Source organism: Haliotis rufescens, unplaced genomic scaffold, assembly GCF_023055435.1.
Source record: "Haliotis rufescens isolate VD_foot unplaced genomic scaffold, xgHalRufe1.0.p SCAF_9, whole genome shotgun sequence".
Classification (NCBI taxonomy): domain Eukaryota; kingdom Metazoa; phylum Mollusca; class Gastropoda; order Lepetellida; family Haliotidae; genus Haliotis; species Haliotis rufescens.
The window spans coordinates 5,283,518-5,311,227 of record NW_025964383.1 but is presented as its reverse complement, the minus strand read 5'-3'; the positions used below and the strand labels follow the sequence as shown (position 1 = coordinate 5,311,227).

Here is a 27,710-nt window from a genome sequence, read left to right as displayed (position 1 = left end):
GTGTCATTTTTTTTCATGACCCCGCTGAATCTCACCGGCAGCCTTTCCAATGATAAATTACCAGTCCCTTTCAAATATATCAACAGTATTGACAGAAAGAACAACTAACTAAACTTGCGACCTTGCATTTTTTATTACCACATATCATCTAACGCAATGGCGGACAACGTATTAAGAGAATATGGCTGTCACCAGCCAGTGGGATTGAACATGGCTCTATCCTGTGACCTGTCTCTCTTCAACCACGACTGGCTCGCTATATTGACCACGGCGTTGCTCTCTAGCATGTCATATAAGCCTCGCAGAGCTCGTTGTACTTTCATCCTTCTTCCAACGTCACGCTTCCGTCGCCAACCGGTTGGATTGAAATCAGGCTTCAAACGTTTCTGCGGAAAACTAGTTTTCTCATCTGTGAGTTTGGAAAGACCGTTTTGAGACAATGCCATTCCCGCAAAACTAACACGGTCATTCTTCGACAAAAGTTTCAACACTGATGCTAAGAGGGCCTCTGCTTCAGTGCCAAATGGTCCAGACATTAACCTGACAAATTTCTCCACAAAGTCGGCTTTACACTGGTTGTCATCTTGATTGATGATGACGTCATTCAAGTCTTTAACGTCTTGTGTGGGAAGTGAGTGAGTGACGCAGACAGCAGACGACAGGGCGAGGACTAGCAGATACCAAGCAAGCATGGGAGACGAGGTCATTCCCTCAGCTGGGAGTCTCTGAATAATAGGGAGAAGAAAATAGTGAGTACAGACATACATGATATACATTTGTCTGGGAGTTATCTCGGTAGTTATGTTAGTTGTGAAAAGTGAGTGGGTGAGTTGGGTTAACGCCGCTTTGAACAGCATTCCAGTTTATCACGGCGTGTCAACTTAATGTCGGAGGAAGTTGTGAAAAGCGTTTGTGGAGGTTGGGGGTGGAAACAAAGAGAAAGTAGAAGTTGTGGAGGATGGAGAATGTTGATGTTGGAGAGGTTGGATGGTGGAGAATGTTGATGTTGGAGAGGTTGGATGGTGGAGAATGTTGATGTTGGAGAGGGTGGATGTTTTAAGAAGGTGAAGGATTGAAGTTTGAGATGAAAGGGAGGGAAGGGTGACAGATGGGGATCGGAGGTGGAGGGTGGAGGAAGTTGGAGAAGGCGATGAGGGTAGAGGGTTGAGAAATAATTGGATGCGAGGTTGGAGAAATTTATGTTGGAGGATGGAGAAAGAGAATTTACCCGATTACACAAACTGTTCGCCTAGCTAACTTTTGCAAATATGTCAAGGTGTATTATTGCAACATACTCAATTGATTATCAAGGCAATGGTAATGCATTACTGTCTATGCTACAATACCCAAGGCACCAGTCAATGATCCCAATAGATTGGATAATAACCTCACCTGACAAAGGACAAATGGCTAATAAGTAACATATATGTTTGTTAACAGAATCACAATCCATATCACTTCCTAAATAGTCTCATTTGTCTACAGACCTCCAAGTGGTGTGTTCAAGTAGATGACAGTAAACACCTCAATTGATTACAGCATATCCATGACGCATTATATAAGCCATAAGTTCAGAACACTTCCCACAGGAACATGACAAACTATACATGTACAACTATGATACGATAATGCTTATAGGAATTATAGGGATGATGTGAAGTTGTGAAGCCACAAGACATTACTTCATTTCACTTATTTATAACTATGAAATACTAAATGGGCACGTTTTAATCTTAGACAAGGAGGTTACTACACCAGTGTGGATGTTGTGATGCTTTGGAAGATAATTTCAGTATGGATGTTGATTACTATTAGAGTGTGGACAAGCGCTACTGCATCACTAAACACCAATTCATGTCTACGTGTTTCTGTACCACTATCAGCGTGTTCCTGTATTTTCCTGTATCACTACGTGTTCTTGTGGGCGGTCGGGTAGCCTAGTGGCTAAAGCGTTCGCTCGTCACGCCGAAGACCCGGGTTCGATTCCCGACATGGGTACAATGTGTGAAGCCCATTTCTGGTGGCCCCCGCCGTGATATTGCTGGAATATTGCTAAAAGCGGCGTAAAACCATGCTCACTCAGTCACCCTTTTTTTAGACGCGTTCTTGTAACACTCTTTATTCTTTTCTGTGTTAATATTTACCTACCCCTGTATCACTCGCAATGCTCACTTGTATTATTATGTACATATTACCGTGCCCCTATATATCTGTTCCCGTACCTCTTTCTACATGTTCCTGTATCACTTTGTCCGATCATGTATCTTTAACTACCAACTCATTTATCACCATCTACACGCTCCTGTATCACTTTCTTGTACATACGCTCTGTATCTACCTGCTCCTGTGCCGCTATCAATCTGCTGCTGTGGCACTATATCAACCTGTTCCTGTATCCCGATTTACCTTTTTTCTGCCTCACTATCTACCTGTTCCCGTATCAGTATCTACCTGTTCCTGTATCACTATCTACCTGTTCCTGTACCAGTATCTACCTGTTCCTGTCTGACAACCTACCTGTTCCTGTATCACAATCTACCTGTTCCTGTATCACTATCTACCTGTTCCTGCATCACTATCTACCTGTTCCTGCATCACCATCTACCTGTATCTGTATCACTATGTACCTGTTCCTGTATCACAATCTACCTGTTCCTGTATCACTATCTACCTGTATCTGTATCACTATCTACCTGTTCCTGTATCACTATCTACCTGTTCCTGTATCACTATCTACCTGTTCCTGCATCACTATCTACCTGTATCTGTATCACTATCTACCTGTTCCTGTATCACTATCTACCTGTTCCTGTATCACTATCTACCTGTATCTGTATCACTATCTACCTGTTCCTCCATCACTATCTACCTGTATCTGTATCACTATCTACCTGTTCCTGTATCACAATCTACCTGTTCCTGTTTCACTATCTACCTGTTCCTGTATCACTATCTACCTGTTCCTGCATCACTATCTACCTGTATCTGTATCACTATCTACCTGTTCCTGTTTCACTATCTCCCTGTTCCTGTATCACTATCTACCTATTCCTGTATCACAATCTACCTGTTCCTGCATCACTATCTACCTATTCCTGTATCACAATCTACCTGTTCCTGTATCACTATCTACCTGGTCCTGTATCACTATCTCCCTGTACCTGCTTCACTATCTCCCTGTTCCTGTTTCACTATCTACATGTTCCTGTTTCACTATCTCCCTGTTCCTGTATCACTATCTACCTGTTCCTGTATCACTATCTCCCTGTTCCTGCATCACTATCTACCTGTATCTGTATCACCATCTACCTGTTCCTGTATCACAATCTACCTGTTCCTGTATCACTATCTACCTGTATCTGTATCATTATCTACCTGTTCCTGTATCACTATCTAACTGTTCCTGTATCACTATCTACCTGTTCGTGCATCACTATCTACCTGTATCTGTATCACTATCTACCTGTTCCTGTATCACTATCTACCTGTTCCTGTATTACTATCTACTTGTATCTGTATCACTATCTACCTGTTCCTGTATCACAATCTACCTGTTCCTGTATCACTATCTACCTGTATCTGTATCACTATCTACCTGTTCCTGCATCACTATCTACCTGTATCTGTATCACTATCTACCTGTTCCTGTATCACAATCTACCTGTTCCTGTTTCACTATCTCCCTGTTCCTGTATCACTATCTACCTGTTCCTGCATCACTATCTACCTGTATCTGTATCACTATCTACCTGTTCCTGTTTCACTATCTCCCTGTTCCTGTATCACTATCTACCTATTCCTGTATCACAATCTACCTGTTCCTGCATCACTATCTACCTATTCCTGTATCACTATCTACCTGGTCCTGTATCACTATCTCCCTGTACCTGCTTCACTATCTCCCTGTTCCTGTTTCACTATCTACATGTTCATGTTTCACTATCTCCCTGTTCCTGTATCACTATCTACCTGTATCTGTATCACTATCTACCTGTTCCTGTATCACAATCTACCTGTTCCTGTATCACTATCTACCTGTATCTGTATCATTATCTACCTGTTCCTGTATCACTATCTACCTGTTCCTGTATCACTATCTACCTGTATCTGTATCACTATCTACCTGTATCTGTATCACTATCTACCTGTTCCTGTATCACTATCTACCTGTTCCTGTATCACTATCTACTTGTATCTGTATCACTATCTACCTGTTCCTGTATCACTATCTACCTGTATCTGCATCACTATCTACCTGTTCCTGTATCACAATCTACCTGTTCCTGTATCACTATCTACCTGTTCCTGCATCACTATCTACCTGTATCTGTATCACTATCTACCTGTTCCTGTATCACTATCTACCTGTTCCTGTATCACTATCTACCTGTTCCTGTATCACTATCTACCTGTTCCTGCATCACTACCTACCTGTATCTGTATCACTATCTACCTGTTCCTGTATCACTATCTACCTATTCCTGTATCACTATCTACCTGTATCTGTATCACTATCTACCTGTTCCTGTATCACTATCTACCTGTATCTGTATCACTTTCTACCTGTTCCTGTATCACAATCTACCTGTTCCTGTATCACTATCTACCTGTTCCTGTATCACTATCTACCTGTTCCTGCATCACTATCTACCTGTTCCTGCATCACTATCTACCTGTATCTGTATAACTATCTACCTGTTCCTGTATCACAATCTACCTGTTCCTGTTTCACTATCTCCCTGTGTCTGTATCACTATCTACCTGTTCCTGTATCACTATCTACCTGTATCTATATCACTATCTCCCTGTTCCTGCATCACTATCTACCTGTATCTGTATCACAATCTACCTGTTCCTGTATCACTATCTACCTGTATCTGCATCACTATCTACCTGTTCCTGTATCACAATCTACCTGTTCCTGTATCACTATCTACCTGTTCCTGCATCACTATCTACCTGTATCTGTATCACTATCTACCTGTTCCTGTATCACTATCTACCTGTTCCTGTATCACTATCTACCTGTTCCTGCATCACTACCTACCTGTATCTGTATCACTATCTACCTGTTCCTGTATCACTATCTACCTGTTCCTGTATCACTATCTACCTGTATCTGTTTCACTATCTACCTGTTCCTGTATCACTATCTACCTGTATCTGTATCACTATCTACCTGTTCCTGTATCACAATCTACCTGTTTCTGTATCACTATCTACCTGTTCCTGTATCACTATCTACCTGTTCCTGCATCACTATCTACCTGTTCCTGCATCACTATCTACCTGTTCCTGCATCACTATCTACCTGTTCCTGCATCACTATCTACCTGTATCTGTATCACTATGTACCTGTTCCTGTATCACAATCTACCTGTTCCTCTATCACTATCTACCTGTATCTGTATCACTATCTACCTGTTCCTGTATCACTATCTACCTGTTCCTGTATCACTATCTACCTGTTCCTGCATCACTATATACCTGTATCTGTATCACTATCTACCTGTTCCTGTATCACTATCTACCTGTTCCTGTATCACTATCTACCTGTATCTGTATCACTATCTACCTGTTCCTCCATCACTATCTACCTGTATCTGTATCACTATCTACCTGTTCCTGTATCACAATCTACCTGTTCCTGTTTCACTATCTCCCTGTTCCTGTATCACTATCTACCTGTTCCTGCATCACTATCTACCTGTATCTGTATCACTATCTACCTGTTCCTGTTTCACTATATCCCTGTTCCTGTATCACTATCTACCTATTCCTGTATCACAATCTACCTGTTCCTGCATCACTATCTACCTATTCCTGTATCACAATCTACCTGTTCCTGTATCACTATCTACCTGGTCCTGTATCACTATCTCCCTGTACCTGCTTCACTATCTACCTGTATCTGTATCACCATCTACCTGTTCCTGTATCACAATCTACCTGTTCCTGTATCACTATCTACCTGTATCTGTATCATTATCTACCTGTACCTGTATCACTATCTACCTGTTCCTGTATCACTATCTACCTGTTCGTGCATCACTATCTACCTGTATCTGCATCACTATCTACCTGTTCCTGTATCACAATCTACCTGTTCCTGTATCACTATCTACCTGTTCCTGCATCACTATCTACCTGTATCTGTATCACTATCTACCTGTTCCTGTATCACTATCTACCTGTTCCTGTATCACTATCTACCTGTTCCTGTATCACTATCTACCTGTTCCTGCATCACTACCTACCTGTATCTGTATCACTATCTACCTGTTCCTGTATCACTATCTACCTATTCCTGTATCACTATCTACCTGTATCTGTATCACTATCTACCTGTTCCTGTATCACTATCTACCTGTATCTGTATCACTTTCTACCTGTTCCTGTATCACAATCTACCTGTTCCTGTATCACTATCTACCTGTTCCTGTATCACTATCTACCTGTTCCTGCATCACTATCTACCTGTTCCTGCATCACTATCTACCTGTATCTGTATCACTATCTACCTGTTCCTGTATCACAATCTACCTGTTCCTGTTTCACTATCTCCCTGTGTCTGTATCACTATCTACCTGTTCCTGTATCACTATCTACCTGTATCTATATCACTATCTCCCTGTTCCTGCATCACTATCTACCTGTATCTGTATCACAATCTACCTGTTCCTGTATCACTATCTACTTGTATCTGCATCACTATCTACCTGTTCCTGTATCACAATCTACCTGTTCCTGTATCACTATCTACCTGTTCCTGCATCACTATCTACCTGTATCTGTATCACTATCTACCTGTTCCTGTATCACTATCTACCTGTTCCTGTATCACTATCTACCTGTTCCTGCATCACTACCTACCTGTATCTGTATCACTATCTACCTGTTCCTGTATCACTATCTACCTGTTCCTGTATCACTATCTACCTGTATCTGTTTCACTATCTACCTGTTCCTGTATCACTATCTACCTGTATCTGTATCACTATCTACCTGTTCCTGTATCACAATCTACCTGTTTCTGTATCACTATCTACCTGTTCCTGTATCACTATCTACCTGTTCCTGCATCACTATCTACCTGTTCCTGCATCACTATCTACCTGTTCCTGCATCACTATCTACCTGTTCCTGCATCACTATCTACCTGTATCTGTATCACTATGTACCTGTTCCTGTATCACAATCTACCTGTTCCTCTATCACTATCTACCTGCATCTGTATCACTATCTACCTGTTCCTGTATCACTATCTACCTGTTCCTGTATCACTATCTACCTGTTCGTGCATCACTATATACCTGTATCTGTATCACTATCTACCTGTTCCTGTATCACTATCTACCTGTTCCTGTATCACTATCTACCTGTATCTGTATCACTATCTACCTGTTCCTCCATCACTATCTACCTGTATCTGTATCACTATCTACCTGTTCCTGTATCACAATCTACCTGTTCCTGTTTCACTATCTCCCTGTTCCTGTATCACTATCTACCTGTTCCTGCATCACTATCTACCTGTATCTGTATCACTATCTACCTGTTCCTGTTTCACTATCTCCCTGTTCCTGTATCACTATCTACCTATTCCTGTATCACAATCTACCTGTTCCTGCATCACTATCTACCTATTCCTGTATCACAATCTACCTGTTCCTGTATCACTATCTACCTGGTCCTGTATCACTATCTCCCTGTACCTGCTTCACTATCTCCCTGTTCCTGTTTCACTATCTACATGTTCCTGTTTCACTATCTCCCTGTTCCTGTATCACTATCTACCTGTTCCTGTATCACTATCTCCCTGTTCCTGCATCACTATCTACCTGTATCTGTATCACCATCTACCTGTTCCTGTATCACAATCTACCTGTTCCTGTATCACTATCTACCTGTATCTGTATCATTATCTACCTGTTCCTGTATCACTATCTACCTGTTCCTGTATCACTATCTACCTGTTCGTGCATCACTATCTACCTGTATCTGTATCACTATCTACCTGTTCCTGTATCACTATCTACCTGTTCCTGTATCACTATCTACTTGTATCTGTATCACTATCTACCTGTTCCTGTATCACAATCTACCTGTTCCTGTATCACTATCTACCTGTATCTGTATCACTATCTACCTGTTCCTGCATCACTATCTACCTGTATCTGTATCACTATCTACCTGTTCCTGTATCACAATCTACCTGTTCCTGTTTCACTATCTCCCTGTTCCTGTATCACTATCTACCTGTTCCTGCATCACTATCTACCTGTATCTGTATCACTATCTACCTGTTCCTGTTTCACTATCTCCCTGTTCCTGTATCACTATCTACCTATTCCTGTATCACAATCTACCTGTTCCTGCATCACTATCTACCTGGTCCTGTATCACTATCTCCCTGTACCTGCTTCACTATCTCCCTGTTCCTGTTTCACTATCTACATGTTCCTGTTTCACTATCTCCCTGTTCCTGTATCACTATCTACCTGTTCCTGTATCACTATCTCCCTGTTCCTGCATCACTATCTACCTGTATCTGTATCACTATCTACCTGTTCCTGTATCACAATCTACCTGTTCCTGTATCACTATCTACCTGTATCTGTATCATTATCTACCTGTTCCTGTATCACTATCTACCTGTTCCTGTATCACTATCTACCTGTTCGTGCATCACTATTTACCTGTATCTGTATCACTATCTACCTGTTCCTGTATCACTATCTACCTGTTCCTGTATCACTATCTACCTGTATCTGTATCACTATCTACCTGTTCCTGCATCACTATCTACCTGTATCTGTATCACTATCTACCTGTTCCTGTATCACAATCTACCTGTTCCTGTTTCACTATCTCCCTGTTCCTGTATCACTATCTACCTGTTCCTGCATCACTATCTACCTGTATCTGTATCACTATCTACCTGTTCCTGTTTCACTATCTCCCTGTTCCTGTATCACTATCTACCTATTCCTGTATCACAATCTACCTGTTCCTGCATCACTATCTACCTATTCCTGTATCACAATCTACCTGTTCCTGTATCACTATCTACCTGTTCCTGTATCACAATCTACCTGTTCCTGTATCACTATCTACCTGTATCTGTATCATTATCTACCTGTTCCTGTATCACTATCTACCTGTTCCTGTATCACTATCTACCTGTTCGTGCATCACTATCTACCTGTATCTGTATCACTATCTACCTGTTCCTGTATCACTATCTACCTGTTCCTGTATCACTATCTACTTGTATCTGTATCACTATCTACCTGTTCCTGTATCACTATCTACCTGTATCTGCATCACTATCTACCTGTTCCTGTATCACAATCTACCTGTTCCTGTATCACTATCTACCTGTTCCTGCATCACTATCTACCTGTATCTGTATCACTATCTACCTGTTCCTGTATCACTATCTACCTGTTCCTGTATCACTATCTACCTGTTCCTGTATCACTATCTACCTGTTCCTGCATCACTACCTACCTGTATCTGTATCACTATCTACCTGTTCCTGTATCACTATCTACCTATTCCTGTATCACTATCTACCTGTATCTGTATCACTATCTCCCTGTTCCTGTATCACTATCTACCTGTATCTGTATCACTTTCTACCTGTTCCTGTATCACAATCTACCTGTTCCTGTATCACTATCTACCTGTTCCTGTATCACTATCTACCTGTTCCTGCATCACTATCTACCTGTTCCTGCATCACTATCTACCTGTATCTGTATAACTATCTACCTGTTCCTGTATCACAATCTACCTGTTCCTGTTTCACTATCTCCCTGTGTCTGTATCACTATCTACCTGTTCCTGTATCACTATCTACCTGTATCTATATCACTATCTCCCTGTTCCTGCATCACTATCTACCTGTATCTGTATCACAATCTACCTGTTCCTGTATCACTATCTACCTGTATCTGCATCACTATCTACCTGTTCCTGTATCACAATCTACCTGTTCCTGTATCACTATCTACCTGTTCCTGCATCACTATCTACCTGTATCTGTATCACTATCTACCTGTTCCTGTATCACTATCTACCTGTTCCTGTATCACTATCTACCTGTTCCTGCATCACTACCTACCTGTATCTGTATCACTATCTACCTGTTCCTGTATCACTATCTACCTGTTCCTGTATCACTATCTACCTGTATCTGTTTCACTATCTACCTGTATCTGTATCACTATCTACATGTTCCTGTTTCACTATCTCCCTGTTCCTGCATCACTATCTACCTGTTCCTGTATCACTATCTCCCTGTTCCTGCATCACTATCTCCCTGTTCCTGCATCACTATCTCCCTGTTCCTGTATCACTATCTATCTGTTACTGTATCACAATCGCCCTGTTCCTGCATCACTATCTACCTATTCCTGCATCACTATCGACCTGTTCCTGTATCACTATCTACCTGTTCCTGTTTCACTATCTCCCTGTTCCTGCATCACTATCAATCTGTTCCTGTTTCACTATCTACATGTACCTGTTTCACTATCTCCCTGTTCCTGCATCACTATCTATCTGTTCCTGTTTCACTATCTACATGTACCTGTTTCACTATCTCCCTGTTCCTGCATCACTATCTATCTGTTCCTGTTTCACTATCTACATGTACCTGTTTCACTATCTCCCTGTTCCTGCATCACTATCTATCTGTTCCTGTTTCACTATCTACATGTACCTGTTCCTGCCTCACTATCTACCTGTTCCTGTATCACTACCTATATGTTCCTGTATCATTATGTACCTGTTCCTGTATCACTACCTATATGTTCCTGTCTGACCATCCACCTGTTCCTGTATCACTATCTTCCTGTTCCTGACTCACTATCTACCTGTTCCTGTCTGACCATCTACCTGTTCCTGTATCACTACCTCTATGTTCCTGTCTGACAATCTACCTGTTCCTGTATCTATATCTACATGTTCCTGCCTCACTATGTACCTGTCCCTGTAACCCTGTCTACCTGTTCCTGTCTCACTATGTACCTGTTCCTGTAACCCTGTCTACCTGTTCCTGTCTCACTATGTACCTGTTCCTGTAACCCTGTCTACCTGTTCCTGTCTCACTATGTACCTGTTCCTGTAACCCTGTCTACCTGTTCCTGTCTCACTATGTACCTGTTCCTGTCTCGCTATGTACCTGTTCCTGTAACCCTGTCTACCTGTTCCTGTCTCACTATGTACCTGTTCCTGTAACCCTGTCTACCTGTTCCTGTCTCTCTATGTACCTGTTCCTGTCTCGCTATCTACTTATTTCTGTATCACTACTTATATGCTCCTGTCTGACCATCTACCTGTTCCTGTATCACTATGTACCTGTTCCTGTATCACTATGTACCTGTTCCTGTATCTCTATCTACCTGTTCCTTTAACCCTGTCTACCTGTGAATTACCGGTACGTCGTCCTGTATCGTTATCCTTAGTTGTTTGTCAGGACAAGATTCAAGCACGTATTGCGTGATTCTAGAATTGTACATTATATGGAAACAAATTTAACATTCAAAAATTGTTTAATACACTCATCGTGGTTCTCTTATCTGGCATACTCATGTGCAACGTCTATAAAGAATCACTTTGGAAAAATACTGCACACAACTGTCCATCAAACTTACAGGGCATTTCTTAAAATTCTGCAAAATTTTCATATGATGCTCTAAAAGCAAGAAAACATTGTCATTTGAGTGGAAGAATGCTTGCCTATTAACTGAGAGCACGCAAGGTGTGTCAAACTTGTATCCAAAGTGGAGACACTACGGAAAAAGGTAGACAGTATTTACGCAACACAGACACAGTAGTAGTCATTTGAACAAATATGCAATGCTCCGACACATTTTTCGTAACAATTTGCTAAGCAAATAAGCCACCACGAATGACAAAGTCTTATATAAAAATACTCATCTTATTCAAATACAGTTCATAATAAAATATTCCTGACACAAATGGTATTAATGGCTTACGTTTTACCTGACTGTTTACATACATGTATTGCTCTGAACCTTTAATCAAAGGATGCACGTATCATATAAACAACTGAAGAGTGTGTGGTGAGAGTATCATGTTGATATATGTAACACAGTTATTCTAAACAGGGGTGCAACCTAAGAACATAACACAGTTATTTGAGAAGAGGGTCGCAGGCTAGACATGCAACAACGTTATTTTAAAGAGAGGAGTTTAGCCTCTTACAGGAGTGCATGCTTGCAGCCTGCGATAACAAGGTGGTGCCAAGTGTAAGGAACACATTCCCAACAAAAGCGGGAAGTGAAGAGTTTAACAACACTAGATTCGCAACATCAACGGGATGTAAATATAAAACGTAAAGGCAAGAGAATTACCAGTCTTGATTATCCGACGAAACTGATTCCATTTGGCCCAAAGCGCAAAATAGCTTTGAAAACTATTTGAATGGACCACTGAAAATCAGTGACAACACCAGGTGTTTTCGTCCACGACTAAGCTGCCCCACACAATTTCATGAAAAATTAAGTATTTGTTGCCCGACTCCGCACAGCAGTACTCCTGCCATGCGAAAGCGGCCTGTAAACAAACCAGACAATCAAGTTATGGATTAACCAGAATATCCGGGGACACGAACTAATATAAACGACATATTTATGTTGAATCATGTCTGCTTTTTACAAGTGCTGAGATACAGCTGTAAAGACAACATATAAGAAATACATTCGTTTTGCAACAGAGTGGGGGCAGTTTGAATGTTTCGGGCGAAAAATTCCTGTTGTCCGGACTCTGCATAAATAAAGGCTACTGCGCTTATGATGAAACTCGGCGACTTCCGAGAAGGAGATATGCGCTATAAATACACGACATTCCAAACATCAGTGGGATGTAAAGAACATGTGGGATTTAAACACACTACATCCCAACATCAATGGGATGTGAAGACTATGGGGGATTTAAACACACATCATTCCCAACATCAGCGGAATGTGAAGAACATGAGGGATTAAACTACACTACATTACCAACACCAGTGGGATGTAAAGAACATGTGGGATCTAAATACACTACATTCCCTACATCAGTGGGATGTAAAGAACATGTGGGATTTATCTACACTACATTCCTATCAGTAGGATATAAAGAACATTTGGGATTTGAACACGCTACATTCCCATCAGTTGGATATAAAGAACATGTGGGATTTAAATACACTACATTCCCTACTTCAGTGAGATATAAAGAACATGTGGGATTTAAATACACTACATTCCCATCAGTTGGATATAAAGAACATGAGGGATTTAAACACACTACATTCCCAACATCAGTGGGATGTAAAGAACATGTGGGATTTAAAAACATTACATTACCAACACCAGTGGGATGTAAAGAACATGTAGGATTTAAAAACATTACATTACCAACACCAGTGGGATATAAAGAACATGAGGGATTTAACTACCCTACATTACCAACACCAGTGGGATGTAAAGAACATGTGGGATTTAAAAACATTACATTACCAACACCAGTGGGATGTAAAGAACATGAGGGATTTAACTACACTACATTACCAACACCAGTGGGATGTAAAGAACACCAGTGGGATGTAAAGAACATGTGGGATTTTAAAACATTACATTACCAACACCAGTGAGATGTAAAGAACATGTGGGATTTTAAAACATTACATTACCAACACCAGTGAGATGTAAAGAACATGAGGGATTTAAATACACTACATTCCCAACATCAGTGGGATGTAAAGTACATGTGGGATTTAAATACACTACATTCCCAACACCAGTGGCATATAAAGAACATGTGGGATTTTAATACACTACATTCCCAACACCAGTGGGATGTAAAGAACATGTGGGATTTAAATACACTACATTCCCAACACCAGTGGGATATAAAGAACATGATGGATTTAAACTCACTACATTCCCAACATCAGCGGGATATAAAGAACATGTGGGATTTAAACACACTACATCCCAACATCAGAGGGGTGTGAAGAACATCTGGGATTTAAATACACTACATTCCCTACATCAGTGGGATGTAAAGAACATGTTGGATTTAAACACACTACATTCCCATCAGTGGGATATAAAGAACATGTCGAATTTAAACTCACCACATTACCAACACCAGTGGTCTGTAAAGTCCATGTGGGATTTAAATACACTACATTCCCAACATCAGTGGGATGTAAAGTAAATGTGGGATTTAAACACACTACATTACCAACACCTGTGGGATGGAAAGAACATGTGGAATTTAAATTCACTACATTCCGAGCACCAGTGGAATATAAAGAGCATGTGGGATTTAACTACACTACATTCCCATCAGTGGGATATACAGAACATGTAGGATTTAACTACACTACATCCCAATCAGTGGGATATAAAGAACATGTGGGATTTAACTACATACACTACATTCCCATCAGTGGAATATAGAGAACATGTGGGATTTAAATACACTGCATTCCTTACGTCAGTGAGATGTAAAGAACATGTGGGATTTAACTACACTACATTCGAAACATCAGCGGGATATAAAGAACATTTGGGATTTAAAAATACACTACATTCCCTACATCAGAGGGGTGTGAAGAACATATAGGATTTAACTACACTACATTCCCAACATCAGCGGGTTATAAAGAACATGTGGGATTTAAACACACTACATTTCCATCAGTGGGATATAAAGAACATGTGGGATTTAACTACACTACATTCCCAACATCAGTGGGATATAAAGAACATGTGGGATTTAAACACACTACATTCCAAACATCAGCAGAATGTTAAGAACATGAGGGATTTAAATACACTACATTCCCAACACCAGTGGGATATAAAGAACATGTGGGATTGAAACACACTACATTCCCAACATCAGTGGGATATAAAGAACATGTGGAATTTAAACTCACTACATTACCAACACCAGTGGTATGTAAAGTACATGTGGGATTTAAATACACTACATTCCCAACATCAGTGGGATGTAAAGTACATGTGGGATCTAAATACTCTACATTCCCAACACCAGTGGGATATAAAGAACATGTGGGATTTAAATACACTACATTCCCAACACCAGTGGGATGTAAAGAACATGTGGGATTTAAATACACTACATTCCCAACACCAGTGGGATATAAAGGACATGAGGGATTTAAACTCACTACATTCCCAAAATCAGCGGGATGTAAAGAACATGTAGGATTTAAACACACTACATCCAAACATCAGAGGGGTGTTAAGAACATCTGGGATTTAAATACACTACATTCCCTACATCAGTGGGATGGAAAGAACATGTGGGATTTAAACACACTCCATCCAAACATCAGAGGGGTGTTAAGAACATTTGGGATTTAAATACACTACATTCCCTACATCAGTTGGATGTAAAGAACATGTGGGATTTAAATACACTACATTCCCATAAGTGGGATATAAAGAACATGTGGAGTTTAAACTCACTACATTACCAACACCAGTGGTGTGTAAAGTACATGTGGGATTTAAATACACTACATCCAAACATCAGAGGGGTGTTAAGAACATGTGGGAATTAACTACACTACATTCCCTACATCAGTGGGATGTAAAGAACATGTGGGATTTAAACACACTACATTCCCATCAGTGGGATATAAAGAACATGTGGAATTTAAACTCACTACATTACCAACACCAGTGGTATGTAAAGTACATGTAGGATTTAAATACACTACATTCCCAACATCAGTGGGATGAAAAGTACATGTGGGATTTAAACACACTACATTCCCAACACCAGTGGGATATAAAGAACATGTGGGATTTAACCACACTACGTTCCCAACACCAGTGGAATGGAAAGAACATGTGGAACTTAAACTCACTACATTCCGAGCACCAGTGGAATATAAAGAGCATGTGGGATTTAACTACACTACATTCCCATAAGTGGGATATAAAGAACATGTAGGATTTAACTACACTACATCCCAATCAGTGGGATATAAAGAACATGTGGGATTTAACTACATACACTTCATTCCTATCAGTGGAATATATAGAACATGTGGGATTTAAATACACTACATTCCGTACATCAGTGAGATGTAAAGAACATGTGGGATTTAACTACACTACTTTCCCATCAGTTGAATATATAGAATATGCGGTATTTAAATACACTACATTCCCTACATCAGTGAGATGTAAAGAACATGTGGGATTTAACTACACTACATTCCAAACATCAGCAGGATATAAAGAACATGTGGGATTTAAACACACACTACATTCCCTACATCAGAGGGGTGTGAAGAACATATAGGATTTAACTACACTACATTCCGCACATCAGCGGGATATAAAGAACATGTGGGATTTAAACACACTATATTTCCATCAGTGGGATATAAAGAACATGTGGGATTTAAACACACTACATTCCAAACATCAGCAGAATGTAAAGAACATGAGGGATTTAAATACACTACATTCCCAACACCAGTGGGATATAAAGAACATGTGGGATTTAAACACACTACATTCCCATCAGTGGGATGTAAAGAACATGTGTAATTTAAACTCACTACATTACCAACACCAGCGGAATGTAAAGTACATGTGGGATTTAAATACACTACATTCCAGACATCAGTGGGATGTAAAGTACATGTGGGATTTAAATACACTACATTCCCAACACCAGTGGAATATAAAGAGCATGTGGGATTTAACTACACTACATTCCCATCAGTGGGATATAAAGAACATGTGGGATTTAACTACACTACATCCCAATCAGTGGGATATAAAGAACATGTGGGATTTAACTACATACACTACATTCCCATCAGTGGAATATATAGAACATGTGGGATTTAAATACACTACATTCCGTACATCAGTGAGATGTAAAGAAAATGTGGGATTTAACTACACTACTTTCCCATCAGTTGAATATATAGATAATGTGGGATTTAAATACACTACATTCCCTACATCAGTGAGATGTAAAGAACATGTGGGATTTAACTACACTACATTCCAAATATCAGCGGAATATAAAGAACATGTGGAATTTAAACACACACTACATTCCCTACATCAGAGGGGTGTGAAGAACATATAGGATTTAACTACACTACATTCCGCACATCAGCGGGATATTAAGAACATGTGGGACTTAAACACACTATATTTCTATCAGTGGGATATAAAGAACATGTGGGATTTAAACACACTACATTCCAAACATAAGCAGAATGTAAAGAACATGAGGGATTTAAATACACTACATTCCCAACACCAGCGGGATGTAAAGTACATGTGGGATTTAAATACACTACATTCCCAACACCAGTGGGATATAAAGAACATGTGAGATTTAAATACACTACATTCCCAACACCAGTGGGATGTAAAGAACATGTGGGATTTAAATACACTACATTCCCGATGCCAGGGGATATAAAGAACATGAGGGATTTAAACTCACTACATTCCCAACATCAGCGGAATGTAAAGAACATGTGGGATTTAAACACACTACATCCCCAACATCAGCGGGATATAAAGAACATGTGGGATTTAAACACACTATATTTCCATCAGTGGGATATAAAGAACATGTGGGATTTAACTACCTTACATTCCCAACATCAGTGGGATATAAAGAACATGTGGAATTTAAACACACTACATTCCAAACATCAGCAGAATGTAAAGAACATGAGGGATTTAAATACACTACATTCCCAACACCAGTGGGATATAAAGAACATGTGGGATTTAAACACACTACATTCTCATCAGTGGGATATAAAGAACATGTGGAATTTAAACTCACTACATTACCAACACCAGCGGTATGTAAAGTACATGTGGGATTTAAATACACTACATTCCCAACATCAGTGGGATGTAAAGTACATGTGGGATTTAAATACACTACATTCCCAACACCAGTGGGATATATAGACCATGAGGGATTTAAACTCACTACATTCCAAGCATCAGCGGGATGTAAAGAACATGTGGGATTTAAACACACTACATCCCAACATCAGAGGGGTGTTAAGAACATTTGGGATTTAAATACACTACATTCCCTACATCAGTGGGATGTAAAGAACATGTGGGATTTAACTACACTACATCCCCATCAGTGGGATATAAAGAACATGTGGAATTTAAACTCACTACATTACCAACACCAGTGGTATGTAAAGTACATGTGGGATTTAAATACACTACATCCCAACATCAGAGGGGTGTTAAGAACATGTGGGAATTAACTACACTACATTCCCAACATCAGTTGGATGTAAAGTACATGAGGGATTTAAATACACTACATTCCCTACATCAGTGGGATGTAAAGTACATGTGGGATTTAACTACACTACATCCCCATCAGTGGGATATAAAGAACATGTGGAATTTAAACTCACTACATTACCAACACCAGTGGTATGTAAAGTACATGTGGGATTTAAATACACTACATTCCCAACACCAGTGGGATATAAAGAACATGTGGGATTTAAACACACTGCATCCCAACATCAGTGGGATATAAAGAACGTGCGGGATTTAAACACACTACATTCCCAACATCAGCGGAATGTAAAGAATATGTGGGATTTACCTACTTTTTATTATAACCAACATTTGCAGAATGTTCCGAATGTAGAAGTTAACTACTGTATATCCCCGGGATGTGATGATGCCTAAGCGTTGTTTTTCTTTATTAAATATTTATTCCAAATTTACATTTATTCCCACAATTAACAATTTTATAACCATAATAATCATCTCTATCATTATTTTGTTTTCGGGATGCTCTTAATTTAATAAGCCACCTTTTCCTAAATATTATTTTGTATTTATCCCCCATACTGTGATATTATCATTTGATTGAAATCCGTCTCTAGACAAACAAAAACAACAACAGTTGAACAAAGAATTTGCGTCATATAACACAATGTTATAAACTATTGACATGTCTACATGTATAATCTCACAATTCGTAATATAATATACCACTGTGGGCATGAATATATGTATGTCCTTAGGTACTTCGTACAGCGAGTGTACTCTCTGAAGCGATTCTATTAAAAAATCCCCAATTTAATTTTTGAAAAGAATATATATATATATATATTTGACCCTATTTATCTAAGCTGGAACATAGAGCAATCTCTGTAAATGTACATCATCTTTAAGCTTCTGTGGAAGAAATTTGGTATCCATATTTTTTGCTAATATTTGGAATAGTACATAAGAAAGCTTGGATGAATAAGTAGATATGCGGGTTATATCTATGTAACATACTTAACAAGCTATACAGTGTCAAACTTTGTGATAAATCTCTTATTTCATTATGGTACCCGAAAAAGCATAAGAACCGGTTTAATGTGAAGAACATGTGGTATTTAACTATTCTCTGGCCTTAAAATCAGCGGGATGAGAAGAACACGTCGTGTTTAATCAATCTTTGTCCTAAAATCAGCTGGATGTGAAGAACATATTGTATTTAACAATTCGCTGGTCTAAGAGTCAGCGGGATGTAAAGAACATGTGGTATTTAACCAATCTTTGTCGTAAAACTCAGCTGGACGTGAAGATTATATGGTATTTAACCAATCTGTGTAATAAAAATAAGCAGGGTGAGATGAACATGTGGTATTTAACCAATCTTTGTCCTAAGAGTCCGCGGGATGAGAAGAACATGTGGTATTTAACCAATCTTTGTCCTAAGAGTCCGCGGGATGCGAAGATCATATTGTAATTAAACCAATTTGTGTAGTAAAATCAGCATGACATTGAGATCTGTCAAGAACATGTGGTATTTAACCAATCTTGGTCCTAAAAAATAGCTGGATGGGAAGGATATATGGCATTTAACCAATCTGTGTACTAAAACTCAGTGGGATGTGAAGATCATGTGGTATTTTACAATTCTTTGTCCTACAAATCAGCGGGATGTGAAGAACATGTGGTATTTTACTGTTGTTGGTCCTAAAAATCAGCGGGATGTAAAGGACATGTGGTGTTTAACAATTCCCTGTCTTAAAAGTCAGCTTGATGGGAAGATCATGTGGTATCTTACTATTCTTTGTCCTTAAAATCAGCGGCATGTGAAGAACATATGGTATTTCACTGTTCGTTGGCCTAAGAGTCAGTGGGATGTGAAGAACATGTGGTATTTAACTGTTCTTTGTCGTAAACATTAGCTGGATCAGAAGAGTATGTGATATTTATTAACTATTCTTTGTCCTAAACATCAACATGTGTATTTAACCATTCTTTGTCCTAGGCGTCAGCTGGATGTGAAGAACATGTGGTATTTAACCGAACTTTGTCCTAAAAATCAGTGTGACCAGAACATGTGGTTTTTAATCATGCAATACCAGGGAGATGTGTGGGATGCAACTACTCTATATATGCAATACCAGGGAGATGTGTGGGATGCAACTACTCTATATATGCAATAACAGGGAGATGTGTGGGATGCAACTACTCTATATATGCAATACCAGGAAGATTTGTGGGAAGCAACTACTCTATATATGCAATACCAGGGAGATGTGTGGGATGCAACTTCTCTATATATGCAATACCAGGAAGATGTGTGGGATGCAACTACTCAAAATATGCAATATCAGGGAGATGTGTGGGATATAACTACTCTATATATGCAATACCAGGAAGATTTGTGGGATGCAACTACTCTATATATGCAATACCAGGGAGATGTGTGGGATGCAACTACTCAAAATATGCAATATCAGGGAGATGTGTGGGATATAACTACTCTATATATGCAATACCAGGAAGATGTGTGGGATGCAACTACTCTATATATGCAATACCAGGGAGATGTGTGGGATGTAAGTACTCTATATATGCAATACCAGGGAGATGTGTGGGATGCAACTACTCTATATATGCAATACCAGGGAGATGTGTGGGATGCAACTACTCTATATATGCAATACCAGGGAGATGTGTGGGATGCAACTACTCTATATATGCAATACCAGGGAGATGTGTGGGATGTAAGTACTCTATATATGCAATACCAGGGAGATGTGTGGGATGCAACTACTCTATATATGCAATACCAGGGAGATGTGTGGGATGTAACTACTCTATGTATATGCAATACCAGGGAGATTTGTGGGATGCAACTACTCTATATATGCAATACCAGGGAGATGTGTGGGATGTAACTACTCTATATATGCAATGCCAGGAAGATGTGTGGGATGCAACTACTCTATATATGCAATACCAGGGAGATGTGTGGGATATAACTACTCTATATATGCAATACCAGGGAGATGTGTGGGATGTAACTACTCTATATATGCAATACCAGGAAGATGTGTGGGATGCAACTACTCTATATATGCAATACCAGGGAGATGTGTGGGATGTAACTACTCTATATATGCAATACCAGGGAGATTTGTGGGATGCAACTACTCTATATATGCAATACCAGGGAGATGTGTGGGATGTAACAACTCTATATATGCAATACCAGGGAGATGTGTGGGATGCAACTACTCTATATATGCAATACCAGGGAGATGTGTGGGATGTAACTACTCTATATATGCAATACCAGGGAGATGTGTGGGATGTAACTACTCTATATATGCAATACCAGGGAGATGTGTGGGATGCAACTACTCAAAATATGCAATATCAGGGAGATGTAGGGGATGCAACTACTCTATATATGCAATACCAGGGAGATGTGTGGGATGTAAGTACTCTATATATGCAATACCAGGGAGATGTGTGGGATGTAACAACTCTATATATGCAATACCAGGGAGATGTGTGGGATGCAACTACTCTATATATGCAATACCAGGGAGATGTGTGGGATGCAACTACTCTATATATGCAATACCAGGGAGATGTGTGGGATGCAGCTACTCAAAATATGCAATACCAGGGAGATGTGTGGGATGCGACTACTCTATATATGCAATACCAGGGAGATGTGTGGGATGCAGCTACTCAAAATATGCAATACCAGGGAGATGTGTGGGATGCAACTACTCTATATATGCAATACCAGGGAGATGTGTGGGATGCAGCTACTCAAAATATGCAATACCAGGGAGATGTGTGGGATGCAACTACTCTATATATGCAATACCAGGGAGATGTGTGGGATGTAACTACTCTATATATGCAATGCCAGGGAGATGTGTGGGATGCAACTACTCAAAATATGCAATACCAGGGAGATGTGTGGGATGCAACTACTCTATATGTGCAATACCAGGGAGATGTGTGGGATGCAACTACTCAAAATATGCAATACCAGGGAGATGTGTGGGATGCAACTACTCTATATGTGCAATACCAGGGAGATGTGTGGGATGCAACTACTCAAAATATGCAATACCAGGGAGATTTGTGGGATGCAACTACTCTATATATGCAATACCAGGGAGATGTGTGGGATGCAACTACTCTATACCACACATACAAGGAGCGTATCATGTGGTATACAACAGCACAAGGAAAATTACAACTATTATTTTATGGGATGGGATAAGTTTTGCTATTATACATGATCAAGGTCAGGTTCAGAGGAGATACAAACGCTTTGGACCACAGATGTCAGAAGAACACTTTGTAAGTAGTAATTGCAGAAATGAATATGCATGTTTAAACATACACATAACACGCTCCGCCGGAGACACGAACAATAAACAGTAGAGCAGAGTGGAAACACAACAGTCGATAAAGATGGAACCGCAGGACTTGTGAGGTTTCAATTTAAACATGAGCATACTATTAATCTCCCAATACCCAAAATTGTAGGAATGTTAATTTTAACGGAATTTCGAGCGCCTTCGTTGTCAAATTGATAGACTGGACTATTTATATTGTTTGAAGACAAGAGTAGTTCAACCAGCGTTGTTAGGTGTTTGGGATCCAGTTACATCGCAAACGACAAAGCCGCTACAAGGTAAAAACGATTCAAAAGGATATTTATGTAATAATACTGTTGGACTATCATTCCGCTGGAACATATGCAAAGATAGTGATGATATTCAATGTGGATGTAATCGTGCGAATATATTCCACTCAAAATGAAAGACATAACTGCTAACATTATGACACATCTATCACTGCAGAAACTACACAATGACAAAATCTCTCATACTTATAAGAATCAAATATCACAATAATCTGGATATGGAATATGGAATGTCACTTACTTTGACACTTTACTTGAATAGTGGAGGATCACACAGCGCGGCACTGTAGTCAGGTTTGCCTTGGAACACAAATTGTTAACGCCTTTATATACCAAAGTATGCACCCAGATTCAGCCAGAGTGATGTAGAGGAAGGACGGGGGTGGTACGGGCAGGAGGTGTCATTGGGTGGAGATGAGTAGAGTTCACGTGCAACTGACGAATGACAAGTCAGCAACGAGTAGGCTGGCAGCGAAACCCCGGGCCGAGAGCAGTCACTCGTGTCAATATTGGCAAAGCCATTCCCACACTGTCAGCACAAGTTGAAGGAGAGATTCATTAGACTCAAAAAGAATTGTTTCATGTTAGAAAGTATTTAAGGCTCTATATTTTCTTAAAGTTAGTAAATGTAGTTTGTCGTTTTGTCCTTAAGCCCAAACACATGAAATGTATCACTTTTTAAACAATACAATCTTGTTATTGAACCAAAATAGTATCTTGCACATTCTGTTAATGTTCCTTTCCCCTATACATTTGGTAGTGCACAAGAATGCTGGTGCATTCTGTAAAAGATGGAACGTTACATTACAAAGTTGGTGTCTTCAGGACAGTCACCACTGAATTTTAGTGATCCATTCATATATGTTTTATTACCATTTTGCCACTTACGCCCAAAGGCATCTGTTTCGGCAGATAAAAGATACTGCTCATTCCTTGCCGTTGACGTTTCATATGATATTGAACAGCTGGTGTACTGAAGCCCCAGAGTTTCATCACAGGCTCAGTAGCATTTATCAATTATGCTGAGTCAACTATAACAGACATGTTTCGGATTATAGACATTAAAACTGCAGCAGACGTAATTTAAAATCAACATTTCGTTTTAAGTTTCAACAAAATCTGTAAACGCGCTATCGTATCACTTGATTGTCTGGTTCACTATCACTGGATTGTCGAGATTCAGTTGTTTACACAGGCCTCCGTGGTTAGGCAACAAAAAACTTTTAATGCAATCTATGTGAGTGGCGGGTGCTTCCGGAAGAGGTGGACATGATTACCCTTTTCGTGACCACCTGGTATCATCACTGTTATTCTGTGATCCATTCATATAATGTTCACCAATAGTTTGCCTTCACAACCACTGGAATCTGTTTCGGCAGGTAATCGAGACTGATGCTCTGGTGTTGAGTTTTATATTTTACATAGAATGTTTCATCTACCATGTGATCACAAATATGATCACGTCCTTTAACAAACCGAAACAGTCAATTCTGTTTGGAAATGGTATTGTTTTCAGCAAGTAGATAGTTATGCGTACGTTACAAACTACATTTAATATAAACCAACCGCGGATGGAGGTTTTTCTTAAGAATGAAAATAGTTTCAAAGGGCCTATATTGATAACCTATATTGTGATTACTAGTATATAATGTCCTACACTGTAAGTACAAATGTAATCTGGTCTGTTACTTCTATTTGAATCAACTGCCTCGGTTCCGTGAAGCTGTGTGCTTCCTGTATGCTGCAAGCTGGGCTGGAGGTGTCGGAGTCATACATCAACTCCGCATGCTGACACATGTCGTCGCCAGTTACTCAGCACAGTCTTTTCCCACCACCTTAAAATATCCACAGTCATTTAAACCTCGTCCAAGTTGGTAATCGCAGATCACCACCTGTGCTGTTCACACCTTCTCACTATTGTAGTGTCAGTGGGGTCATCAAAACTTCATTTAGTTTTAGCTTTATTCTCATGTTGTCGGTGAGGTCCTGCTCGTGTCACCATTATCCTCGTTGCCGTCAAATCTCATTCAGCGTTTGTCAGTTCATCAGGCTTTAAGTAGGAAGATGTACAATGGAGAGGACAGTACATATTCATTTTTCTGTCCTCAAACGAACAGTAGCATTTTGGGACACGTGTGCTTGTTCATTTTATCAGCTGGCACCGTTTATCTAAACCTTATATCTAATTTAGACAATGTCCTACCTTTGATAGAATAGCTGTGGCTGAGGCAAATGAACCTGACCGGATAACACTATTTGGAGCGGCGTAAAGCGGTGGAATGTGGCAGACAATTTCGTGACTCCATTCAATATTACTGGTGATTTATTACAACGCGCTACCACAAAGAATCCTAATCACGGTAATGGATCAATGAGAGCTGCGGTTATATATATCAAAACAGCCAGATCCACGGTTGTTTCAACCAGTAGCGGAATAGAACCACTAGTTATATAGCCAATTGTAGACGAATAGTTAGGTGACAATTATGTTAGTCATTACGTTTCCATATTCTTACTTTCCTGTCTCATCTGTAAACATATTACATAATGATTATTTTTTATACCATATGACGAGGGTATATAGTGGCTCAGTATGTGCACTAGCCACTGCACATGCATGTCCACTGTCTGAAGTAACTATTCCAAGGATAGAAATAGCTATATATTAACATCTATATATCTATGCATTTCTATCTATTCGACAGGCATTTTCGAGGAATGCAAATATTTATTGAATAACGATTCAATAACATTAACATGAAAATCTGAAAATATTGTCAAGTGAGCTAAATGTCAAGCAGTTTTTCGTAATATATTCATTAAAAGAAATACGCCAACAACCTGTGTCCTCCATAGGAATAGCTGGAGGACCGGAATGTCCATGTCTAGTTACCTGAAGTTGGTAATGTATAAACTGATGAATAAACTGTTAAATCAACTGCTGGATTTAAGTGTTGTGTAATATATAGCATAGTTTGCCTGAATAAATCTACCGGACAAAGTAAAGTAAACACCTGCATCACTCTACCCATAACTATTTACTATGAAACTGCGACCATTTGTTCATTGAGTGCTCGTTACCTGTTGTGAGATACTCATTGAAATAATGCATGTAATATCGCCTATGATACCCGTATCAAATAATGTCCGAACAGCCGAATGTCCATGTTTTGTTTGTTTCATTTTTAGCCACCACCAAACCGGCAGTTTGCGTCACACTTTATCATTCGCATATGAAGCAATAATTTGGATTTAATTGTATGTTCTTATATAAATTTGGCTCTGTTTATTCAGGTGATACTAAACATTGCATAAGTACATTTTGGGGCCGAGCTAACTGAGTTGTGGTGTTTTCTGAAACTTAATATTTCCACCACGCATGTTTGCAGGCTGCGGCAACTGCAAGCCATAAAAATGACGTGCCCGACAGAGCAGGTGGCACTACAGGATACTGTACGTATTGCAACTGTCGTGGGTCGGCGGCTCAGGGGGAGGAACATGGCAGTCACGTTGTGTGACTGCAGTATGTTTCTAAATGCCCTTGGCTAAGGGACTGAGCAACAGAAGCTGTGGTTATGTAACTTTACAAAAATTGGTCAATCCTACAGTGTATGTCCCGTAACAGACATAATTCCTGGAGCACCAACGCCCGCCTCGGAAAACTGTGTATGTTTGGCCTGGGAGGTGGTTAACATCATCTTCTAATAAAAGACGGTATTCTGAGCAGCGTGTGGGTGAGAACAAACAACTCGGATTCGAAACGGGACGTGGAAAGAAAGCATTATTTCATTGATTCCACTGAGGCTTAACATGGTGGTGGTGGTGGGGGGGGGGGGGGAATGTTTATAAGACTTAAGTAAAGAAACTGATTCACCGATAGATACTATTGATGTGGATGTGGCATCTTGTCTGACATGAATGATAGAACCAAGGGTATTTCGGGCATCGAACACTAAATCAAGACACCCTCAAGATTGGCTGTAGTGTCATTGTCCAGCATGTATTGAATCTCCTTCTTCAGACCTTCAAGGTTGATTGGATTCATCCGGAGATGTTGTTTCACAGGCACAGCGCCACCTACATCAACATCATAACACACTAAATCTGTATGGCCAGGTACATCCGTGAACAAGTGAGCAAACTCTTTAATTAACTATGACACTTGAGTCGTTTGCTTAGATGACAAATGCCTTAAAGAGGCATCTGCGGTAGAAACTACCGCACTCTAGTGGGCGGAGCTTATACGAGTGATCTGACAGGTCAATATGACGTCATGATAACACACGAATTTCATTGGTTAATGCGTAAACGGATGACGTCATGCAAACACCCACCCACGTGGGCCGTTTGACAACAAGGACGTAAGCTTTAATGGTAATAAATATCCATCAAACGATTCCAAGACTTTTCAACAAACGCATATGTCTTGGGTTTAATAACCACCTGCCATGTCGTCTTCAGATCTTCATTAAATAATACCGTGGAATGTCCGCGATTTATCCAACACAATAATTATGGTTCTTCCCTATTCTCTGGACGAGGATACGTTTGTCGTGATGAATAAGAGCAGTGTAATTGTACAAAACACCATAATATGTATAACGGCACCGATCGTAATCCTGTTGTGCACGGTATATATGCAGTTTATGAATAGCATT

The 27,710-nt window shown here is 39.8% G+C and overlaps 1 long non-coding RNA gene across 1 annotated transcript; it reads right to left on the bottom strand.

The window, feature by feature from the left end:
* Positions 1 to 118: 118 nt before the first annotated feature.
* LOC124151443 lies at positions 119 to 23,604 on the bottom strand. Its single transcript, XR_006863367.2, has 2 exons — positions 23,294 to 23,604; positions 119 to 725 (listed from the first exon to the last, which is right to left on the bottom strand). It is a non-coding gene; the product is annotated as an uncharacterized LOC124151443 (long non-coding RNA).
* Positions 23,605 to 27,710: the final 4,106 nt, after the last annotated feature.